This window comes from Pelodiscus sinensis, chromosome 4, assembly GCF_052426305.1.
Source record: "Pelodiscus sinensis isolate ZL-2025 chromosome 4, ASM5242630v1, whole genome shotgun sequence".
NCBI classification, from domain to species: Eukaryota; Metazoa; Chordata; order Testudines; family Trionychidae; genus Pelodiscus; species Pelodiscus sinensis.
The window spans coordinates 68,256,567-68,280,300 of record NC_143055.1 but is presented as its reverse complement, the minus strand read 5'-3'; the positions used below and the strand labels follow the sequence as shown (position 1 = coordinate 68,280,300).

The window sequence follows — 23,734 nt, the reverse complement described above, 5'->3', positions numbered from 1 at the left end:
TAAAGGCTCAGTTACCTCCTCTATCAGCTCCTTGAGTATCCTGGGATGCATTTTATCAGGACCTGGTGACTTGCTGACATCTAACTTTCCTAAGTGATTTTTAACTTGTTCTTTGTGTATCCTATCTTCTAAACTTACCCTCTTTCTGCTTGTATTCACTACGTTAGGCACACCTCCAGACTTCTCGGTGAAGACCGAAACAAAGAAGTCATTGAGCATCTCTGCCATTTCCAAGTTTCCTGTTACTGCTTCTCCCTCCTCACTGAGCAGTGGGCCTACCCTGTCCTTGGTCTTCCTCTTGCTTTTAATGTATTTATAAAAGGTCTTCTTCTTTCCCTTTATGCCTGTAGCTAGTTTGATCTCATTTTGTGCCTTTGCCTTTCTAATCTTGCCCCTGCATTCCCGTGTTGCTTGCCTATATTCATTCTTTGTTATTTGTCCTAGTTTCCATTTTTTATATGACTCCTTTTCTTATTTTGAGATCATGCAAGATCTCCTTGTTAAGCCAAGCTGGTCTTTTGCCATATTTTCTCTCTTTCCTACACAGCGGAATTGTTTGCTTTTGGGCCCTTAACAACGTCCCTTTGAAATACTTCCAACTCTCCTCAGTTGTTTTTCCCTTCAGTCTTGCTTCCCATGGGACCTTACCTACAAGTTCTCTGAGCTTATCAAAATCTGCCTTCCTGAAATCCATTACCTCAATTGTGCTGGTCTCCCTTCTACCTTTCCTTAAGATCATGAACTCTATTATTTCATGATCACTGTCCCCCATACTGTCTTCCACTTTCAAGTTCTCAACAAGTTCCTCCCTATTTGTTAAAATCAAATCCAGAACAGCTTCTCCTCTGGTAGCTTTTTCAACCTTCTGAAACAGAAAGTTGTCTCCAATGCAGTCCAGAAACTTATTGGATAGCCTGTGCCCCATTGTGTTAGTTTCCCAACATATGTCTGGATAGTTGAAGTCCCCCATCACCACCAAATCTTGGGCTTTGGATAGTTTTGTTAATTGTTTAAAAATGGCCTCATTCACCTCTTCCACCTGGCTAGGTGGCCTGTAGTAGACTCCTAGCATGACATCACCCTTATTTTTTACCTCTTTTAGCTTAACCCAGAGACTCTCTACACAGCTATCTCCTACGTTCATCCATGGACTACGTTGAGTCCATGGAAATCTATTCTCTCAAAACTTCTATGAATTCCTTTCATTATTTCCTTTCTGATAGGTTCAACCTTGGAGGACTTAACATTTCTATGTGGATGCAAACATCAGCCTTCAAAGCTCTATTCTTAAACAGATATCTAATTAATGAAAAAGTGGGATCAGCAAATTATCCAAAGTAGTCTAGCACCTCCACTGGGTTACTAGACATCTAGTAACAAAATGGAACCTTAATATAGGGTTTAAAGCAGTGATGGGGGACCTAAGGCCCAGGAGCTGGATGCGGCCCCCATTTTGCCTGGATCTAGCCCCTGAGGCTCAGGGCCACCCCTAGTATTGGGGAGCCTAGGCTGGTGCTCCAGCCCCCCTGCTGCCCCACCAAGGGGCTGAAGCACACAAAATCCACTAGACTGGGTCCCCTTAGGGTCTGGTGTTTAAGGGGAATGGGGGAGAAGTGTCTTTCTCCCCAGTTGGGGGCCATATCAGTGAGAGGTTCTCACTTGTGTGTGACCCCGACTGATTTTTCTGTGTGTCAGTGGCCCCTGACTCAAAAAGGTTACTCACCCCTGATTTAAAGTGCTCTTTGAGCCTCCAGCTCACTGATATGTTTGGAAGAGGATGTGGTCATTATGTAGGTCACTTTGATTGTAAGAAAGTAAACACCTTTTCCTTTAAGGAACTTCTTTCATTCTTCTAGGACTGTCCACCATACTGCTCCACAATATACCCACAAGGTTTGTTTACTTTTTCACATTACCCAGAACAGATGTTCTCTGAACATTTAAGCATCCAATTGACTTTTAAGGGGAGAGGGGATGTCTCGAGAAATTTGCATATTCCTAGTCCAGTCAGTAGGCAATGGTAGCCACTGGCAACCTAGATTGATGATGGCCACTAAACAGGTAAGACAAAGATGTCTAATTCCATGGGAGTTGAGAATACAATAAATGATTACTGTAATTTGGTAAATCTTTTTTAAATTATGGGAAAATGTTATTTTTCAGGTGTGTGCATTTAATCTATTATATATTGGACAGTGACCAATAATATATATATATATATACTTTATAAATAAAATATGAGCATACATTCTGTGCTGACTAGACTAAAATAGTTGGCTTAGATCTTAATTAATCATGGCTGTAGAGGCTTTGATCAACTTAATGCATTAAAATAAAATTTCAGTGTCAACCCTAAAGGATTTACAGAGAGCACGTGCCTGTAAACTACTAGATTGTAATGCAAATCTTGAAGAACAGAATAAAAATTGTTCAGAAGTCCTTCTGTTTTATATTCAATTGTATTAAGTTATGGGGCACAAAAGGAAAAGATTGTTAAAGTACAATGTCCAAAAATTACTTTGATTTGAATTAATAAATACCTCTCAGAAATCACAGTATTTATTTTGTTCCCGTTTGCTTTGTATACATTGCTACTAGAATGACCTTCAAGTGAATGAAAAACCAGAATCTTTCCATGAGTAAGCAAGTACAAGTTCAACCTCTCTGGTCTGGACCTCCCTGGTCTGGACCATGGATGTTACTGGACGATATATCTTCAAAGTTGGGAGCGGGGACCAGTTGAAGCTAGCAGCAGTGGAGCTGGCAGCGGGGAGCCAGGGTGGCAGCCAGAAGCAGAGCCAGTCCGGGAGTGAAGCTAGACTAGCAGTTGGGGAAGGGAGATCAGCCAGGGCCAGGAGCGGAGCCTGGGACTGAGGTCAGCAACCATAAGGGAAGCCTGGGAGCAGAGACCAGCAACCAGGAACTTGGTGGCCTCCCAAGAGAGCCCAGAGGCCAGCAGCAGAGGGGTCAGCATTGACATCCCTTGGTCCAGCAAACTCCCTCATTAGGGACCAGTCAGATCCCAAGGGTGCCAGACCAGGGATCCAAACCTGTATATCAATTACAGCCACTCCCCGACTTATGAACACACCGACTTACAACCATCCGTAATTATGACCAACCTCTCATTAACCCCATTACAATATTTTCAAGTTGAGAACCATGTACGTCAAGTTTTTTGAACAGCGCAGGCAGCGCGTTTAAGGATATTTTCAACTTATGACCAAATCGAGTTACAACCAGGTGTTCGGAATATAACCCGTTCATAAGTCAGGGACTGCCTGTACATGGATTCATGGGATTTATTGATTGCAGTCCCTAAAATCATGACTGCATTGGCTTTAAAACTCAGACTCTTCTGCTCCAAAAACCACAAGCCTCTATCACTGAGCTACAAGAGAATGTGTTAGCTAAGGTAAGTCTAGGGCTGGTGTTCTTTGTGGGTCAGCCACTACAGGTTGGACTGCCCTGGTCCAGTACCGTCAGGACCTGACCAATCCCGAATGAGAGAATTATTCCGGACCAGAGGAGGTGTTCCCTACCACCTGCCCAACCCATCTAGCCTCCTGCCTCTGACCCCCCTCTAATGCCTCCCCAGCTGGGCTGTCCATCGTGCTGCCCCTGTCCCTCCCTCCCCTCGCTCTGAGCTGCCATGGGCGGCCAGAGTTCTCCATGCCCCAGCTGTGGCCTCGCACTGCCATAGACAGACAGATTTCCTTGGCTCCATGCTGCCATGGGAGGCTGGGACTCTCCAGCCTCCAGCTCTGCGCTGCTGTGGGTGGCCAGGCTTCTTTGCTCCCAGCCCCACGCTGCGCAGGCGGCTAGTGTTCCCTGGCCCTGCAAGGCTTCTCCAGTCCCCCGATTCCATGCTGCTACAGGTGCCCAGGTTTCCCCAGCTCTGCACTGCTGCGTGCTGCCAGGTTTCTCCAGCACTCAGCCCCATGCTGCCACGGATGGCTGGGTTTCCCTAGCCCCCGGCTCGATGCTGCTGCGGGCACCCAAGGTTCCCCAGTCCCATGCTGTCACGGGCTGCCAGGGTTCTACAGCCCCAGTGCCAGCACTGCTGTGGGGATCCTTCGGCCCTGCTACCCCCAGCTCTGGTCAGGCTACTGGCCCTCCTGCCATTAGTGTCCCAGGCTCTTTAGTCCAGGAGCAACCATTGTCCTACAGATGTTAGACTAGAGTGTGCCAGATTTTACAGGTGCAACCTATAGAATGAGACATGAACATACACACTTGATGATATCTGACATTTTATAGAGGGCAGTTGTACACATACAAACTGGTGTACACATTACAAAGTAGAAAAAGAAAGGAGTAGAAAAAGATACCAGGGTGCTGATTCAGATGGTGTAAATTAGGAGTATCTTCACTGAAGTAATAGTGTTAGGGATATCCCAATGAAAGCTGAGAGTGGTCCTGCTAGTGAATTTCGGACTCTTCTGAAATCAATGGTAAAGCCCACATTAATTTCAGTGAGCTGAGATTTACCCAGTATTTTATTATATTATTATTTATTATTTATTTTTGCTTGACCTAAGCTATTTAAGTGCATCATGTTCTTACTTCATTAGATGGGTGGGAACATGCTTATTCCCATTGCAACTGTAGATGAATAAAAACAGAAATTACCTCAACAGACATATTTTTAAAAAATTAATACCTGACATTGGGCCTGCTCAAACTCAACAGACTTTAGTGCAATTGGTTATGGGGAGCATTTGTTTAATGCAGCATTCTTCTGAAGCTTCAATTAAGCAAACTTTGGTTTTCAAGCCCTTTAGAAATAATAATAGGTGACAAGAAAGACTACAAGAGCTCATTAAAATAACTGACTGCTGCTTCTCTTAACAGGCATAAAATATGCCTGTAATCAAAACTGGACTAAAAATATAAGCAGCTGAGGAAAAAATTGATTATCTTAGCAGTCATTTTAGGCAATCCAATAACTAAGTTATCCGGAGCTAAGCCTTTAAAGTAGTGACTCAGGGATAATTGTTAAGTGCTACACAATTGGACTGCCTATAAACTAAAACGAAGAGAATTCCTGAATAGCAGGACAGCTGCAAAAATTAGCCTGGGATCTCAAAGGAGACTGGAGCTGTTAAGATCAGAGGAGCTACACTTGGCAAGAGAACTGGAAACAAAGGACAGTTATTATTAAAAGAACAATAAGCCATTTCAGATACCTCAGAACCATCATCCCCCACCAAACAGTTAGCCATCCAGTCAAGATAAACAACATAGCTTGAAGCAGGACATAGGATAACAAAATTGTCCACCCTCAGTATTGTCAGAAATTCACAGCATGAGGAAAGCACTTGTATAAAATTCAAGACAGGGTTATCTGAACTTTGTATTTGAAACAATTATGCAGGCATGAGCATTTCTGGAAAGGTGAGGAAACAGGGTGGATAGAAAAACATATGCATGTCTGAAGATGGTAGGAAGAAGAGCACATGCCTATCCTCAAACCAAGAATTGGATAAATTCATAGAGGTTAGGTCCATCAATGGCTATTAGCCAGGATGGGTAGGAATGGTGTCCCTAGCTGCTGTTTGTCAGAGCCTGGAAATGGATGAAAGGAGAGAAATCACTTGATTCCCTTGTTCTGTTTATCCCTCTGGGGCATCTGGCATTGTTGGAAGCCAGGGTACCCGGCTAGATGGACCTTTGGTATGACCCAGTATGGCTGTTCTTATGTTCTCTCTCAATGCTTCTATACTGCATGAGCAATGAAGCTGTGCAGTCCCTCTTCGTGTCTGCACACTTCATAAGCTAAAAACTATTGTGCAGTCAAAGTGAGTGTGGTCTCTTAAAATATAGGTAGCATGGGGCCTTGTTCAAAAGTCACAGGAGTCTATTGGAATCTTATTAGATACAGTGATAGAAATCCCTATTATGTAAACTTTCCATTACAACATTATTAACAATATAGCTATGTCTACACTTGGAACTAGCTGTGTAATTCCCATCTTGTGTAGTCATACTTGCTAATTCACATGAATAATAATAGCAATGCCACAGATTCCAGGTGGATGTGTTTGGGGCAGACAGCACAAGCAGAGGTTATCACAGATACACTATTACTTTTAAGCCACTATTTGATAAGAGTTAGCACGGATATGTGTCCATGTAAGCTGGGAATCATACCATTAGCTCCTAATATAGGCATAACCCAAATTTCATACAGCTATAATTTAGAAAGTTAGTAAGTCCAAACCTGAAGTATTAACAGATGTCAATGGGGACTCAGGTTATGTCTAGACTGCAGAACTCTAGTATCCTGAAAGGCGCTGCCACATCCTAGGAACACATCAGCTTTTTTGGAACAGTTTCCAAAAAAGAGGATGTGTTCTTTCAGCATCCCTATATTCCTCTTGGTGAAAGGAATAAGGGATGTTCCAAAAGAGGCATTTTTTCCTGAAATTTGGCCTCATGTAGATGGGCCAAATTTCAGAAAAGCCTTCTTTGGAAAAAAAGCAGAAAATGATATGAAAATTGTGGTTTGCAATTTGCATATCTTCTTCCGACTTCTCTCTGCAGTGTAGACATAGCCTCAAGCCTGAGTAGCACTGCCGGATTGGGCCTCAGATCTGGATTATGTCTGAGATCACTTTAAAGCAGCTGCATTTGTGAAGAATAACTACATGCATGGGAGTATGTCTGAGATCTCCCTCATATAAGATTATATTTTTAATTTTCTTGACCGAAAGGAGGCTTAGGTGTAATAATTTGGTTGCCTCACTTTCTATTTCTTTTCATTTTGAATGGGACATGAGCACACATTGAAAGAGTTATTTTCTCTGGGTGAAATATTAACCCTAATGAAATCCATATAATGAAATCAATGGCACTAGGTTTTCATCTTCTGTGCCCAGCACATGATAGTAGGTCCACTGATGGGGAAGGGGAGAAAAGGGACAGTTGCCCTGGGGCCCAGTAATTCAAAAGGGCTGAGGGCTCCCAGCTGCCACTATCTCAGCAGCAGTAGTGGTTGGAAATCACGAGCCCTGGGCTCTCAGGGCTGACTGAAGGAGAGTGTGCAGCACAGCACGCTGCAGGCAATGCTTAGGGCTGGCTGTCCCTAGCCCCACCCTTTCAGCCCGAGGTCCTGGCTCTTCTAGGGGTATGTCTACACTACCCCGCTAGTTCGAACTAGCGGGGTAATGTATGCATACCGAACGTGCAAATGAAGCCCGGGATTTGAATTTCCCGGGCTTTAATTGCATAAGCCAGCCGGCGCCATTTTTAAATGCCGGCTTGTTCGAACCCCGTGCCGCGCGGCTACACGCGGCACGGGCTAGATAGTGGAACGAGGTGTACAGATAGTTCGGAATGGCTTGCTAGTTCGAACTATCTAGCCCGTGCCGCGTGTAGCCGTGCGGCACGGGGTTCGAACAAGCCGGCATTTAAAAATGGCGCCGGCCGGCTTATGCAAATAAAGCCCGGGCTTCATTTGCACGTTCGGTATGCATACATTACCCCGCTAGTTCGAACTAGCGGGGTAGTGTAGACATACCCTAGGAGTGCGGAGGCACCCCACACACACCTTGCTCAGGGGCCCAGCAACTCTGTTGCCCCTAGACATGATAACAATCCTCCTCATCATCATTTATATCCTCTGACTCATCTTCAGTAACACTAAGGTGTAAGTCAACTAACACAATTAAAAAGTCCTTGGTTTTCTATTTACCATCGTATATTTTATCAGGTCAAGATACAGAATGGAAACATAGGCTGAAGTAGGTCAAGAACATTAAAAAGGTTTCCAATTTCATTTCATTCCATAATATAAGAACTAGAGGGCACCAAATGAAATTAATGGGTAGCAGGTTTAAAACTAATAAAAGAAAGTTCTTCTTTACACAGCACACAGTCAAACTGTGGAAATCCTTGCCAGAGGAGGCTGTGAAGGCTAGGACTATAACAGAGTTTAAAAAAGAGCTAGATAAATTCATGGAGCCTAGGTCCATAAAAGGCTATTAGGCAGCGGGTAAGGAATGGTGCCCCTGGCCTCTGTTTGTCAAAGGCTGGAGAAGAATGGCAGGAGACAAATTCCTTGATCATTGTCTTCAATATGTTTTGCGCAAAAGCATCCGTGACCAGTCTAGACGCGCTTTTGCACAAGAAAGCCCCGATCGCCATTTTAGCCACCGGGGCTTTTTTGCGCAAAACAGTTCTTCCCTGTCTACACTGGCCCTTTTGCACAAGTATTCTTGTGCAAGAGGGTTTTTTCCCGAGCAGGAGCGTGAAAGTATTTGCGCAAGAAGCACTGATTTTGTACATTACAAAGTCAGTGCTGTTGTGCAAATTCAAGCGAACAGTGTAAACAGCTGGCAAGTTTTTGCGCACCCTTTGGGTGCATCTAGATTGGCAAGATTTTGTGCAAAAGCAGTTGCTTTTGTGCAAAAACTTGCCACCTGTCTACACTGGCCACTTGAAATTGCGCAAGAGCACTGACTTTGTAATGTACAAAATCAGTGCTTCTTATGTAAATACTTTCACGCTCCCGCTCAGGGATAAGCCCTCTTGTGCAAGAATACTTGCGCAAGAGGGCCAGTGAAGACAGGCACCTTAATTTTTTGCGCAAGAAAGCCCGATGGCTAAAATGGCCATCAGAGCTTTCTCGCGCAAAAGTGCGTCTAGGTTGGTACAGATACTTTTGCGCAAAAGCACTTTTCGCTCAAAAGCATCCTTGCCAATCTAGATGCTCTTTTGCGGAAATACTTTTAATGGAAAAACTTTTCCGTTAAAAGTATTTCCGCAAAATCATTCCAGTCTAGACGCAGGCTTAGTGTGTACACCTTAAACAAACCAGAAACTGAGAGGGTAAATAAGGTAATAGTCCACTTGGTAGACAGTATATTGTGCTATGTTTATAGAGAACCATTGCTGCATGCTCGGCATTGGCTGACCTCTAGTGTTTAAGTTGTTGAATTCTGACCTGTAATTACCTAAAGTTGTTGAGGTCTGTCCATCTCTCCAGTGAGGGATCACCTTTGCTGTCCTGTTTGCTAATACAACAGCTTTAGTCAACAGATGAGTTCACAGTGGAATGCACTTGGTATAAAAAGGGAGGATGCTGCTGTCAGGATATTCTCAGTGATGCACTCCTCCCTTTGGTCTGAAATACCATGAACCTTCATGGCAGACTGCATTTCTCAGCCTCTTTGAGAGTGAGGAATACAATGCAGGTATGTCTACACTGCAGAGGGTGGTTTTTTTTGTTTTGTTTTGTTTTGTTTTTGGAAAAAACTGAAAGAACTGGGGGGTTTTTCCGACACTGGTAAACCTGAAGGAAGAAGCCTTTTTCCAAAAGAGCTGTTTCAGAAAAAGGTGTGTGTGGATGGGGAGGAGGGAGTTCTTTTGGAAGAAGAGGAAAGAGGAAAAAGCACAGATGCTCTGGTGGCCACCCCGTCCATAGTAATCACAGCTTACACGTGAAATAGTGTCCATTCATTGTGGACGCTATCTTTCGAAAAAGCAGATCGCTTTTTCGATGAGTTTTTGCTGTGTTGACGCTTTCTTTCAGAAGAAGTAGTTTTTTTGGAAGATCTCTTCCAGAAAAGCTTCTTCCAAAAGAAGCCTGCAGTCTAGACATAGCTAGTCCATGTGGGAGCCAGGATTTATTTGTGTTTGTTTTAGCTCTGGTTAGTTATTTTCTGGTTTGGGGAAAAGTACAAACTACTGCCTTATTTTTGTAGCTGCCTACCTCAGTCCTTATATAGCTTCTGCATGCAGTATCTCTGAGCATCTTTCCTGCATTTAAAAATAGAAATAACCTCGCTCTTTCTTCCTTTACAACCTGCAGGAATTAGTTTGTGTGTAAGTATGTGAAGATTGAAAAAACACCGGATATGTCTACACTGCCACCCTAGTTCGATATTTAGTTTAAATATCCCGGGCTTTATTTGCATGTTCCCAGGTGCCGCCATTTTTAAATGCCCCGTAGTTCAAACTACCTGCCCGCAGCTACACAACTCCAGCAATGAGGAGTAACAGTAGTTCGAATTAGGAGCTTTCATTTGAACTACCTAGCCCATGCCGCATGTAGCCATGAGCAGGTAGTTTGAACTACGGGGCATTTAAAAATGGCAGCGCCTCGGGACATGCAAATAAAGCCTGGGATATTTAAATCCCGGGCTCATTTGCAAGTTCGAATGACTACATTAGACACCCTAGTTCGAACTAGGGTGGCAGTGTAGACACACCCACAGAGACAAAGAAATAGGGTTTTCATTTCATTCTGGCTGTGCACCAGCAGCAGATGAAAGATACAGAGATGCCACTGCAAGTGTTCAGCCACCTGTAAGAAGAGACAATTAAAGGACAATGCAGAGAAGCTTACAAAGACAGGGCAGTTAATGCAACTGAACCCTGGTCCTAGAATCTAGATGCTAATAGGTTGTCTTCAACAATGGAATGGACTAGACAGTACATGCTAGGAACTAGGCCTGAGGATCTACCTCAGGGCAGAGTTATCTTTGTCTCCTCTTGTGTCCTCCACGTTTCCTTCTAGCGTATGTAGTGGGACGAGTGCATCTAAGGGTGCGTCTACACTGACTTGAAATAAGCTGCGCAATTTGCATAGCTCAAATTGTATAGCTTATTTTGAGCTACGGGTGCAATTTCGAAATAGCTTATTTCGTAATTTAGCACTATGTAGACAGTGCCAAATTTCAAAATAACCCACTATTCTGAAATGTCCACTACGCCTCATGAAATGAGGTTTACAGGGACAACAGAACGGTGAGCCCATTCTATTTCAAAATAACGGGCTTCCTGCTAAGACACGGGGTAGCTCTTTTGGAATACCTCTGGTATCCCAAAATACCACTGCAGTGTAGACATAGCCTAAGTGCCTAGCAGCTGAAATGTCTCCATGCAAGCATCTAAGCTTCTAGTACACTAAGTATGCTCTGAAGTACAGGCAGTCCCCGGGTTATGTACAATATAGGGACTGTAGGTTTGTTCTTAAGTTGAATTTGTATGTAAGTCGGAACTGGCGTCCAGATTCAGCCGCTGTTGAAACAGACCAGCAGCGGCTGAATCAGACATGCCTGGGGCAGAGCAGCTGGGGTGCTGCTGGGTTGATCCTGCAGCGCCGCTCCTCGGCGCTACTGGACCAACCCGGCAGCACCCCAGCTGCTCTGCCCCAGGTGTTCCCAAGTCAGACGCTGCTGAAACTGACCAGCGGCTGACTACAGGAAGCCCGAGGCAGAGCTGCTCTGCCCCGAGCTTCCTGGAATTAGCCGAATCTGGACGCCTGGGACAGAGCAGCTGGGGCGCTGCCGGGTAGGTCCCCGCAGCGCCACACGTTGGCGCTGCAGGGACCAACCCGGCAGCACCCCAGCTGCTCTACCCCAGATGTCCCCAAGTCAGCCGCTGCTGAAACTGACGTAACCCAGGGACTGCCTGTACCTGAAGGAGTTCGGTGCACCATGCACCAAGAAGATATTCAGCTAGTTCCCTCCCCCTGGTACTACTACAAATGAGTTTCTTTTCTAAAGCCTCATCCTCTGTGAGTTCCACAGAGGGCTGCAGCCAATCGTACAGTGCTCTTGGAAGGGTCTGGGCTTCTCCTGGAACCACTTGTATGTAAAGTACTGACTACATGTGTTTGGGGGACAGATGGGGTCCAATTATCCTCTTCCCCAATCCCCTGATGAGGATGCTGAGTTTCTGCTCCCCACAATAAATGAACTGGTATCTCATATGCCATGTATCAAGATTTTCCTCCCCAAGACCTTTACCATGAGGCAATTATCACATCTTCAATTCTTTGAAAAAGTCAAAAATGGATAGAGGATGAAGCAAGCCAAGAAAAAAAGTCCAGGCTTGGCTAAGAATATCTACCCTGTACTCTGACACCATCAACGTAGAGATATAAATCAAGTTATTTGACCTTATATCACAAAACCAGAACAATGTGAACTACAAAGATTTATTTTAGGTTCTTATAGGACACTCATCGATGTGGTATTTGATTGCATAGTTGTGTATATAGAAATGAGAATACCATGGCACTAATGAAAAATGCATAAGCTGATGTGCAGTAGGATTATTTTTCAGGTCTTAGAAAACTACCTATTTAAATTATAAAGGAAAGTAGCAAAGTTAAATTAAATAACATTATTAATATGGAAACAGTGTTTTTATTTCAAATGGTGAAGCAACAAGCCACTATAATTAATCACAAAAAATAATCACTGCTACCAAAAGAGCAGCAATTAATATGAACAGCACTCCAGCAGTTAGATATCCTTTTTGGTGCTGTGTACATACATTGAAAGTTGTCAGTTACATTTTTAGTACAGCTTTTTATTAACCTACTGACCAAACAACTTATTTATTACACAGATTAGATTTGACCATTTGAGCAGTTTCAAAGATGCAGATGTGATTAGTTTTTTTAATTCTATTGACAGATGAAGGGGTTTAGAGGTAAGTGCGGGGGTTGGGCCAGGGCACCATTCTGGGAGGGCAGGGTGGCTGCAGTCACACATACTAGGTTGCTGCTGCTCTTCCTCTTCCCCTGGTAATCAGGGAGTGAGGGGAAGTGTGCAGCTTGTGTGAAGTCTCCTCTGCCCCTCCCCTGGGCAGCTGGGAATGAAAGAAAGGCACACAAGCTGTGTACTTTCCCCTTGCTCCCTATTAGTCATGAAAGAGGAAGAGCAGCAGAGTTCTGGGTACACGTTAAGGATATTAAGGACTAGTCAACTATCTGATAAGCAAATGCTTATCGGATTGTCCAGTCGACTTGTTGATTCTCACCCCTTGCTGCCTCTATCAGACAGAGGCAGCAAAGGATGGGGGGGGAGAGGGTACTTAAAAGTGGCGGCGCTGCACAGAGCCCATGCTGGGCTCCATGAGGCACTGCTGCTTTGAAACGCCATGGTGGCATTTCAAAGGGGCAGCACCCCTCAGCTGACCCCAAGCGCTGTTCGGCACTGCCCCTTTGAAATGCTACCTTGGTATTTCAAATGGCATTTCAAAGCGTCAGCACCACACCAAGTCTGGGATCAGCTGGGGACTCCTCAGCTGACTCTGGGTTCCATGGAAATGCTGCAGGGAATCAGGGGCAGCTAGGGAGTCCCCAGGTGACCTGGGCTCCATGTGGTGCTGCCCCTTTGAAATGCCATGGCAACACTGCAAAGCAGCAGCACCACGTGGAGCCTGGGGTCACCTGGGGACTCCCTGCAGCATTTCCACGGAACCCAGAGTCAGCTGAGGAGTCCCCAGCTGAGCCCAGACTCGGTGTGGTGCTGCCGCTTTGAAATGCCAAGCAGGGCCCAGGATCGCTGGGCACTCCGCAGCTGATTCCGGGCTCCAGCTGAGCATTTCAAAGCCCAGTCCCCAACTGATCCCAGGTTCTGTGGAAATGCCCCATGGAGCCCAGGAGCCCGGGATCAGCTAGGGAGTCCCATGCTGACCCTGGATTCTGGGTGGCATTTCAAAGAAGAAGCACAAAATGGAGCCTGGAGTTAGCAGGGGATTCAAGAGTTCCCCACTCACCGCAGGCTCCATTGAAGGCGCTTTGGCTTTGAAATACACAAAAGCCCCCGCTGGGGACTCTTCTACATTTCAAAACTGGCATGGTGCATGCAGCCCGGGTCCAGCAGAAAATCCCACTGACTCTGGGCTCCATGCGGGTGCTTCCATTTTGAATGCACAAGATCCACCTGCATGGAGCCCGGAGTCAGCAGGACTTCCCACTGGCCCCGGGCTGCATGCAGAGTTCTGCATTCCTCCTTTGAAAGAGCCCACTGGGGCTCTTGTACATTTCAAAGGAGGCATGCAGAAGTGCCTATTGACTAGTCGAGTAGTCGATGGAAATTCCATCAACTACGCGACTAGTAAACTAACCATTAGCTAACATCCTTAGTACACGCAGCTCAGCCCCCACTTCCTAAAGGAGCTGGGGCAGCATCAGAAAGGGAAGGGAGGTGTGTACACACCCAGCCAGCCCTTTTCACCTTCTTAGCAAGGCAGCCTGCAAGACAGTCCCAAGAGGCTGGCTGGGAGCAGCTGCATCTTTAAAAAAGGGAAGAAGGACGATCCAGGGAATTACAGATCAGTCAGCCTTACCTCAGTCCCCGGAAAAATCATGCAGGGGATCCTCAAGGAATCCATTTTGAAGCACTTGGAAGTGGGGAAAGTGATCAGGAACAGTCAACATGGATTCACCAAGGGCAAGTCATGCCTGACCAATCTGATTAGCTTCTATGATGAGATAGCTGGCTCTGATGATATCAGAAAGTTTGACTTCAGCAAAGCTTTTGATATGGTCTCCCACAATATTCTTGCCAGCAAGTTAAGGAAGTATGGATTGGACAAATGGATTGTAAGATAGATAGAAAGCTGGCTAGACTGTCAGGCCCAACGGGTAGTGATTTACAGCTCGATGTCAGGTTGGCAGTCAGTTTCTAGCACAGTGCCCCAAAGATAGATTCTAGGGCCAGTTTTGTTCAACACCTTTATTTATGACCTGGATGAGGGGATGGATTGCACCCTCAGCAAGTTTGCGGATGACACTAAGCTAGGGAGAGAGGTAGATACCTTGGAGGGCAGGGATAGGGTCCAGAGTGACCTGGACAGATTAGAGGATTGGGCCAAAAGAAATCTGATGAGGTTCAACAAGGACAAGTGTAGAGTCCTGCACTTGGGATGGAAGAATCCCAAGCATTGTTATAGGCTGGAGACAAATGGCTAAGTAGCAGTTCAGCTGAAAAGGACCTGGGGGTTACAGTGGATGAGAAGCTGGATATGAGTCAACAATGTGCCCTTGTAGCCAAGAAGGTGAATGGCATATTAGGTTGCGTTAGGAGGAGTATTGCCAGCAGATCTAGAGAAGTGATTATTCCCCTTCAGGAGGGTGCAGGAGCAGGCTGGGTGTGAGGGTGCAGTGTCTGGGGAGGAGACAGCATGCAAGAGTGGAGTGGTAGTTGTGGGGTCTTGGTGGGGAGCAGGGTGCAGGAGCTGGGTGGAGTGAAGAGTCTGGGCAGGAGGGAAGGTTAAGAGTGGGCTGGGGTGTGGGTGGGATCTGGAAAGGAGGGGATACAGGAGCAGGTTGGGATGCAGATACAGAGACTGGGTGGATGGAGATGTAAGAGGGGGCAGGTGATTTGGGCATCTATCTGGAGCAGCTCCAAGGGGTCACAGGTGGCTCTGCGTGACTCTGCAAGGTGCAGAGAAGTGCACTCTGCAAGCACCATCCCCTGCCACTCCCAAAGCAAAAAGTTGCTTCTTCCTCCCTGACAGGCAGAGACCATGGCCCAGATCTGTCCTGGCATTCCCTGATCAGGCCAACGAGGCTTGGGACGCCACCCCACCCTTGCAGTGAGGAGCAGGTGGTGGCATTCAAGCCACAGTGCCCTCACTGGGGGGCAGTGAGCCCCGAGCCTTGTGGGCCAGATAAAAGCTAGGGATGTGAAAGGCTAGTCAACTATCCGATAAGCAAAAGCTTATCAGACAGTCAATACACTAGTCAACTAGTTGCTTCCCAACCTTGCTGCCTCTATCAGAAAGAGGCAGCAAGGTCGGGGGGGAGGAGGGGTGGCTTCAGAGTGGCAATGACTCCCCGCTGACCCCGGCACTGCTGCTTTGAAATGCTGCATGGGACTCCCTGCATCATTTCAAAGTGGCAGCACCACATGGAGCCTGGGGTCAGCTGGGGACTCCAGAGCTAGCCCCCAGCTCCACGCAGCATTTCAAAGTGGCAAAGCCACGTAGAGCCAGGGTCAGTGTGTGGGGAGGTGCCCAGCTGACCCCCAGTTACATTCTGTGCTGCTGTTTTGAAATGCTGAAGGGAGTAAGGGGTTAGAGGGAGACTCAATCAGTCCACCGCTGGTCCGGTGCTCCCCACATCGCTTTCACCTTTGAAGTGTAGCAACAGCCCTGGGGCTGAAGTGTTTCTACACTTCAAAGGCAAGGCTCCTTTATAGTCTAATCGAATAGTCCATGCAAACTGCATTGACTATTCGATTAGCCTATTAATCTAAATTAAACATCCCTAATCCAGGCATGCCACAGGCTGGATCATGTGCCATAAGTTCCTACTTTATAGTAACATGGTCTTGTCTGAAGATGCTAGCCATATCTGAATGAATGAGGTTTCTCCATACTCCTGCAATCAATACAACTAAAGAATTCTGCAATAGAATTCTATTGTAACAATTGTTCTCTGTTTAAATTCTTCAAGGAGATCAATATATGTTTTTTAAATGTCTCCAAAATCCATCACTAGCTGCAATGTTACATATTCAATATAAAGAGACCCAGTAATTGAACCTTGTCATCAGGTGATCTTCAAATTTTAATAGCAGTATTTGTTTCTCACATCTAAGGCTATGTCTGCACTAGCACTTCTGTTGGTATAATTTATGTCACTCGAGGTGTGAAAAAAACAATCTTCTGAATCACCAGTGTGGATAGTGCTATGTTGGAGAGACATGCTTTTTTTTCAATATACTGTCACAGTTTGAGGGTGGTTTTATGTTGATGGGAGAGCTCTCTCCCATGTCAGCATAAAGTGGCTACATGCGATATCTTAAAGGAGCGCAACTGTATTGGCACAGCTGTGCCATTGTAAGGTCTCTAGTGTAGCCCTGGACTAAGTGGAAAAGATAGAGCACGATTGTTTTAAAGTGATCAAAAATTGCTTGAGAGCTCAAAAGTATTACTGTCTCTGTAGTTCGTCCCCTTCCTTTCCTCCACACCCCATCCTCCCAGCCCCATGGCTGGAACAGTGTTAACAGGCCACTTCAGCTTGAGTGGTCACTTGAAGTAAGTGTTAACTATTTACATTAAACAATCTTTTTCAGTTTGTATTTAGTTGTGACACTCAGAGTTCATTTCCCAGACCTGAAGAAAAGCTGTATGCAAGCTTGAAGGCCTGTCTCTCTCACCAAAAACAGTTGGTCCAATAAAAGATATTAACTCACCTACTTCATCTCTTTCTCAAACTGCACACTGCTTCTGAACATTGGGAAAGTGATCTATATTTCATGCCCTACCCACTAGTCAAATGAATTTATTTTGTCATGTTTTAGTTTAGTTTATTGAAGTCAGTAGTCATTTTATCTTGTCACTGATTTTATTACATCCAGAACCAGTGATAACATTTTGGCTATTTGTTAATGTCAGAACACGGACTTTAATCAGTGAAAACTAAGGCTTAAACACAGGCTTTAATGAAAACAGAGTATGTAAGACAGAAAAACAAAGAGTAAAAAACAAAGGAAAGATTCAAGCAAAATCTTATTGAAGCTTATCTGATACCATTAGTGATTTTGGCATGATGTGAAAAATAGAACACTCACAATTTTTTAAAAAGAGTTTTAATTGCATCTTAGCTCTTAAAGTATTATGAGTTATTTTTCATACTATCAACACTGATAATTCTTGCCGGAGAGCTAAGAAAAGGGGTTAGAATACATTATGCATGTAGTATATGATGTCATGAGTTAAAATAAATCAAGTTTGAGAAGTTTTGAGCCCACGAAAACTTATGCCCAAATAAATGTGTTCATCTATAAGGGTACGTCTAGACTACGTGCCTCTACTGACAGAGGCATGTAAAATACGCTACCCGACACAGTCAATGAAGTGGGGATTTAAATATCCCCCGCTTCATTAAAATAAAAGTGGCTGCTGCGCTGTGCCAGCTCAGCTGATTGTTGGAGGATCGGTCGACAGGGAATGCCTTTGTCGACTGCTCCCTTATGCCTCGTGAAATGAGATTTACAGGAGCGGTCGACAAAGGCGTTCCCTGTCGACCGATCCGCGTCTTGACTGCTGCTCTGTGCCGACAATTAGCTGAGCTGGCACAGCGTGGTGGCCATTTTTATTTTAATGAAGCAGGGGATATTTAAATCCCCGCTTCACTGACTATGTCGGGTAGCCTATTTTACATGCCTCTGTTGGCAGAAGCATGTAGTCTAGACATACCCTAAGGTGCCACAAGACTCCTCATTGTTTTTTCTGAAACAGACTAACACAGTTACATCTCTGAAGCTTGTTTCCAATAAGAAAGGGTCATAGATCACAGAATACAATACTCTTTGTACTCTTCAGCAATCTGTCATGAGAGAACCCTTCCTGGTAGTAAGTCCTAGGCCTCTGCTTTATTTAAGGCAGTGGTCACTAACCAGTACATTGGGATCTTCTGGTAGATCTTGGAGCCTCTGACAGGTGATTTGACTGGTATGGCCAAGAGGCTATCAAGCACTGCACTTCAGCTGCCTCTCCCTGCACTGCTGCATATCTCTGGCCCTTTGCCTTGGAGCTGTCCTCCTCTCCCACTCTGTATTCTATCTCCACAGAACAGGGGTGGGAGGCACAACAGTGTTTGGGATGGAGGGAGTTTGTTGGTTGCTTTTGGGAGTGGCGCAGGGGCGGGGTAGGGGTGAGCCTGCCTTAGCTCCATTGCACCCAGGATCCATCTGTGTCCAACTGGAGCCTGCATCCTGAATCCCTATCCCAGTCACGTACCCTCTCCTGCACCCCAAGTCCCTGCCCTAGCCCTAAGCCAACCTAGACCTAAGCTCCCTTACAGAGCCTTATCCTGAACCTCCTCCTGCCCCAGCTCAGCTCAGAGCCCCTCTCACACTCCAAATCCCTTAGTCCAAGACCAGAGCCTGCACCTCAACCCTCTGCCCCTGCCTGATGAAAGGGAGGAAGGATGGACTGAGCAGGTGCAGGGCTTGGAGAAGGGGCACAAAGGAGGTGGGGCAAGGGTATTTGGGTTTGAGGTAGATCCTGGATTGCACTTGAATTCAAAAAGTTATATCATCCTTCAAAAGATTGGAGACCACTGATTTAAGGGGAAGTCCTGAGACTCTGCCACTCATCAGATTGTGTCCTCAGGTTTCAACATCCCAGTTATACATTTCCTAGTTATAAAGCCCCCACGAGAGAAGACTTTTTCAGGGAACCAAACCTGGCTCTTCTGCAGGAGCCACAGTGTAAGTGTTTGAAAAGCCTGAAATGTATCACTACAATGTGTCAACAGGAACATAGATAAGTACTGAAGTAACTATGGCTGTGCAGATGAATCTTACCTGACTTTTTGGCTTCTACTTCCTTAGTTAAGCAGTCGTGCTTCAGATCATTGCCTTTCTTTCTGGAGCATTTGTTGAAGAGTTCTGCATGGGAGTTAACCCTTTAAGTCCCTGTACAAAAGGAGATGGGTAAACTGAGTCACACATTCATTGAAGATACAAGTCTCCCAAGCTCTCTATAGAAGTTAAACCTTATATTATCAAAATCCATAGAAATATCAAAGGACAACTGAGCATTTCCAGTAGTTGCCTATCATTGTAATCTGGGGATTCAGATTGGCAGCTGAATAATAGTTACCTTACTTCAGAGGCCTTTGAATAACAACATATCTGAAATTTAGATTCTGATTGCTCACTCACTACAACTATGAATATCTTATTTTTATCTTTTGATTCCTTTCTACATCTGTTTTCCATTTATTGTTACTGTAAAAGTTCACAAACACACTTATTGATTTATGTACATGACACAAATACTGAAATTCAAGAAGAGGTTTTTAAGCAATGAAACACTGCCGCAACTAGTCAAAATGCAATTAAGACTAACAACTAAATACTCTGAACACCAAAAATATGAACTTTATTTTCACAAGATTTTGCAACTACTTAGATTGGGCCACCACACACATGCACAAATAAGCTTCCCCTAATTGCTATAATTGGGGGAAAAGAGGCTGTAAGGTATCACTGAAGATATTTTAGAACCTTCCCTTGTTGCATGTGAAACTTTCAAGAATCAAAATGTGATTTTCTTCGAGCTAGTTTTTTTTTTTATTGAACACTACCTGTGGGAGATTAGAAAGAACCCTAGTCTGACTATTTTCACTTTGCTACAAAATCCAGCTTTATTTATCTTATCAATAATAATTGCTACTGAAGAATGATATGGCCCAAGAGGTGCTTGTTTAAAGTATGACAAAAAGGCTCTACGGGTATGTCTACACAACAGTACTAATTCGAACTAAGCTAATTCGAATTAGCACATCCAGACTTAAAAACTAGTTTGAATTAGTGTTTTGCTAATTTGAACTAGCATGTCCACAATGAGTGGACCCTGAACCGAGGTTAAGGATGGCTGGAAGCAGTGCCGGCAGGGCAGCAGATTAGGACTTAGAGCGTGGAGCTGCTGTCTCAGGCTAGCCGAGGGCTGTGCTTAAAGGGACCCGACCCCCACCCCAGACAGACAGTTCTCAGGGGTTCCCTGCTTGCAAAGCAGTCCTGGCTTGGAGTGCCCTGAGTGCCCACACTCGGCACATCACAGCACTCGGCCATCAGCCCGGCTGCACTTGCCGCAGGCTGCCATCCGGGGGGGGGTCAATCGGGAGGCTGCAGGAGAGCTTCCACCCCGAGGAGCCCGCAGAGCCACCCCAGTCCTCCCCATTGGGGGCTCGTACCCCATTCCTCCCTCACCTCCTTCCACTTACCCCTCCCTAGACCCCCTTCCTGATGTACAAAATAAAGGACACGTGTGTTCAAAAATAGAAACTCTCTTTATTGAACAAAACTTGGGGAGACTGGGAAAAGGAGGTGGGAGAGGGGAAGAGAGAGGGTGGGAGAGGGGAGGGCAACTAAAATGATCAGGGGTTTGGAACAGGTCCCATATGAAGAGAGGCTAAAGAGACTGGGACTTTTCAGCTTAGAAAAGAGAAGACTGAGGGGGGATATGATAGAGGTCTATAAAAGCACGAGTGGTGTGGAGAGGGTGCATAAAGAAAAGTTCTTCATTAGTTCCCATACTAGAAGGACTAGAGGACACCAAATGAAATGAATGGGTAGCAGGCTTCAAACTAATAACAGAAAGTTCTTCTTCACAAAGCAAATAGTCAACCTGTGGAACTCCTTGCTGCAGGAGGCTGTGAAGGCTAGAACTATAACAGAGTTTAAAGAGAAGTGAGATAAAGTCATGGAGGTTGGGTCCATGGAGTGGTATTAGCCAGGTTGGGTCCATGGAGTGGTATTAACCATAGAAATTGTGTCCCTGGCCTCTGTTTGTGGAAGGCTGGAGATGGATGGCACGAGACAAATGGCTTGGTCATTGTCTTCAGTCCATCCCCTCCAGGGTCCCTAGTGTTGGCCGCTGTCGGCAGACAGGCTACTGGGCTAGATGGACCTTTGGTCTGATCCAGTACTGCCATTCTAAGCTCAGGGCTCAGGGTTGGGGGTCTCACTGGACCACCTTGATTTTCATGCACACCTACTCCTGGGTGGCCATGCTGGCAGCTATCCTGCCCTAGATGGCCACTTTCCTGTGCCTAGTGCGGAGGTCGTGGATGAGGTCCACAATGTCTGCACTAGACCAGGCGGGCGCCCTCCTCTTACGGATCTGGGCAGGCTCCCGGGAGCTGCCAGCCTGCTCCCGGGAAGAGGCGGAGGGTTGGGTGGCAGCGGGTGGCTGGCTCGAGCCGTGCCAGGTGCAGGGTCTGCTGGCTGGGTGCTGGCAGACTTGCACCTGGCACGGGCACCGTAGCCAGCCTGTGCCCCTTTAAGGGCTCCGGGGCTGGGAGGGGGACAGAAGAGTTTCCCTGGTGGTGCCCAGAGTGGCCACCAGGGAAAGCTGGGGAGGGCTAGCCTCCCACTAGTTCGAATTAAGTGGCTACACAGCCCTTAATTCAAACTACTTAATTCGAACTAGGCGTTAGTCCTCATAGAATGAGGTTTACCTAGTTCGAATTAAGCGCTCCGCTAGTTCGAATTAAGTTCGAACTATCAGTTTGCTAGTGTAGCGCCTATCAAAGTTAATTCGAACTAACGTCTGTTAGTTCGAATTAACTTTGTAGTGTAGACATACCCTACGTGTCTTGCAGTATAATGAAACATAGCCTGAGCAAAGGAAACTCTCCTCCTACCATACACTGTAGGGAAAACTAATTATATGATTTTATTATTAATGAATTGAAAATAAAGGTTTGAGCGCCTATATCAAGAAATACAAGTGCAGGTAAACAACATAGTAGGATGCATTGATTTTTATTTAAAATATATGTAACTTTGCATGCCTTTTTTATGCAGCCAGAAGAACTCAGCGCCATGCCTTCTCTGCAGAGAAAGTTTCCAAAGAGGAAAAACAAAATACTTAAGCCTGACAGATGGAGACATCTGCTTTACTGCTGACATTTCATTTCTTTGAAGATTCAAGCACCAAGGATCAATGTGAGTTTGTGGAAACCATAAACACAAAGACTGATCAATTACTGACAATTTTAACATCAGTTAAAGAGAAAGAGTGAGGTTTCGTAGTCTAGCATCAGAAGTAAACAACTAGATGGGGATGCTGAGTAGTCATATTGTAGTGCAGAAAAACACCATCTACTTAGGATCAGAAACTTGATTCTAAAACAGTTGTAAATAATAGCTTTGTGGAGTAGAAGCATGGGCTTCTAGAGAACTGTGAATGGATGAGAGAGAGGGGAGCTCTAGGAATTATGTCTTGCAAGGAAGCCATGGGTATCATTATAAGCATTGAAAAAAAATTATAAGCATTGAAATTAATAAGCATTGAAATTAAAGATAACAGTACATGGTATACGTAACATTTCTATATGATCTCAATCAGCAAAACTCACCATGAGAACACTGTGACATGTCACTGTAGTGGGATCTACCATATTTCTGTGAGCCCTGTAGAGTTCAGGGGTTCAAGTAAATGCAGTGCAACTTGCAACACTGGCTCCTGAATCCACTCACCCATCCCCTCCTGTTGTCTAAGTTTCACTTGCCATAGTAACAAGAATGCACCTTTTTAAAAGGAGCGTGCCCATCGGCAACCAGTGACCTAGCCACCAGAGCTCTTGGCAGGCAATGCATCAAACCTCCTGGGCTCCATGTAGCGCTGCAGCAGTGCTTCAAAGAGATAGTGCATTAGGAGCCTGGGATTAGCTGGGGACTCCAGCTGATCCCCAGCTCCATGTTGCAAAGCCCCTTTGAAGTGCCACTCCGGAGCAGCACTTCAAAGGGGCAGCGCAGCATTAACGCCTGCGATTAATGTATTAAAAGGATTAACACATTAATCCTGTCCTGCGTTAATTGCAGGAATTAATGGAGGTCAATTGACAGCCCTAATGTGTAGTCCAGTGAGCTGGGTACTTAACTTCCTATGTGGGTGATGTGGGCTCAAAAGGAACTTGAGCAGCTATGGCTGAATGCCCTACTGCTGGATGAAGAAATAATTTCCAGGCGTTTGCTGCCTCGCCCTGTTCTGCTTCAGTTGTTCCACTGTCATTCCATATACATGGGGGTCACAAGGCTAGCAATCAGCCCTGTGGAGCCTAGCAGTTTGGTGTGTGCTTAGCTTGGGGTTCAAATCCCCCTTTTTTATGCTTGTTGAGAAGGGAACCTTTCAAGTGAATGGCCTAAGTGCTGGGATAGGTGCTATGCTGACTTGTGGGCTTCACCTGCTTTTGTCTGCTGAAGCTGATCCACTTGCAGTACATATTCATCCAGCCAAAACCTCAACAAACAGACCTGTGTAGCGTACTGGTTGGGTGTGTGCCCAGCAGGTGGGAGTTCACATCCCATCCTTACTTCTTGATCTCTTACCTCCTACCACAGCTCTTAGCCCAATGACTTGAGAGGCATGTCAATGTGCTGGCTCCCTCGGGCTTTGTCTACACTATCAGTTTTTGCTGGAAGAGGCAAAGCAAAACTAGTGCTGACTAGCATATTATTGCACT

At 45.5% G+C, this 23,734-nt stretch overlaps 1 long non-coding RNA gene across 6 annotated transcripts in view; it reads right to left on the bottom strand.

Annotated features, from left to right (window-relative positions):
• LOC102454898 (uncharacterized) overlaps nt 1-23,734 on the bottom strand; it is a 105,997-nt gene that overhangs the window by 37,626 nt on the left and 44,637 nt on the right. For all 6 annotated transcript variants that reach the window (XR_016349432.1, XR_012904235.2, XR_012904228.2 and 3 more), the window contains exon 2: nt 19,065-19,175. This is a non-coding gene — a long non-coding RNA (uncharacterized LOC102454898). The remainder of the gene's footprint in view (nt 1-19,064; nt 19,176-23,734) is intronic.